This window comes from Jaculus jaculus, chromosome 4 (genome assembly GCF_020740685.1).
Source record: "Jaculus jaculus isolate mJacJac1 chromosome 4, mJacJac1.mat.Y.cur, whole genome shotgun sequence".
Taxonomy (NCBI): domain Eukaryota; kingdom Metazoa; phylum Chordata; class Mammalia; order Rodentia; family Dipodidae; genus Jaculus; species Jaculus jaculus.
The window spans coordinates 101,782,263-101,783,462 of NC_059105.1; the positions used below are offsets into that span (position 1 = coordinate 101,782,263).

The following is a 1,200-nucleotide window of genomic DNA, read 5'->3' on the forward strand; positions in this document are numbered from 1 at the left end:
CTGTACAGTTTTAGCAGCCAGGTCTTAAGACTGTTGGTTTCTATCTTGGCAAAAACTTTGAACAGTTAAAACTAAATGTCTTTCAAAGTTGATGACGATGCTTAACAAACCAAAGAAACACACAATTACCTTTTTAAAGCCATTACTGTAATGAATAGCTCAACTTGAAGTTTACTAGAATAAACTTTTTAAAAGGACAGATAAATCTGGAGGCATAGAAAACTATTTCAAAAAATAAAAAGAAGGCTGAAAAAACTGGCAGATACTTTCTGTAAGTAGCAAAAAGCCCAAGTCGCATGGATTGCTTTGAACTCATTTTTCTCTCATATTTTTGGTTAATGCTAGCTTTTTCTTACTTCTTCACACAGCTTGGCCATGTAAATCCACCACAGAGAGGTGACACAATAATATAGATGAACACAATTGCTATGAAGATAATGATGACAGTGAGCTTGATATTTTGATACACATGGTTCAAGCAAGATTTCAGCTGGTAGTTTTGAAGGTGACAGATGAATCCACAAGGTTGCCCATTTTATCAATCAATAATTCTAATCTTTCTCCTCGCTGAGCAACCAAATCTATGTTTCTGACAATGATTCCTTTTAGTTCATCAACTTGTGCTTGAGTCTCCATCACTCTGTCTAGGCCCTTATTCCCAGAGTGATGCTTCAGCTGTGCAGCCAAGAGGCTTGAGAACTCTCTGTTCATGCCATATGGAAGTGCTGTCTGTGCTCTTGAACCATAAGTAGTCTGGAACCTTTTCTTTACTTCATTTATAAAATTGAAGGCTCTGGAACATTCAAAATCATCATCAGTGATACAAAGATACACAATCCTGTCTTGCAGATGTAATGGAACAAGTAATTGCCATGTGAATATGTTAGTTTATTATTTTCAGAAGGTATCTTAGCCAGAATCTGCTCCTTCACCTCCAGGAATTTTCCTCCACATCAAGCATGTTTGGCAAGGATAGTGGTCCCCCTGGCAACAACAGCAAATAGAATTGCCATGGCTTCAATCTGTCTGAGCACCCTCTGAGGGCACATGGGCTTGTGAGCAAAGGGTGATGGTCTGCCCAGGGTCACCCACAACCTGCAGTCCTATGCAAATCTCTTAATAATCTCTATAATATACCATATAAATGGTCTGAAGGACAAAAATCACATGATCATCTCAATAGATGCAGAAAAGGCATTT

General features: G+C 38.2%; 1 pseudogene; it reads right to left on the reverse strand.

Moving 5' to 3' along the window:
• Positions 1–352: 352 nt before the first annotated feature.
• LOC101603056 lies at positions 353–961 on the reverse strand (annotated as a pseudogene).
• Between the last annotated feature and the right edge of the window lie 239 nt (positions 962–1,200).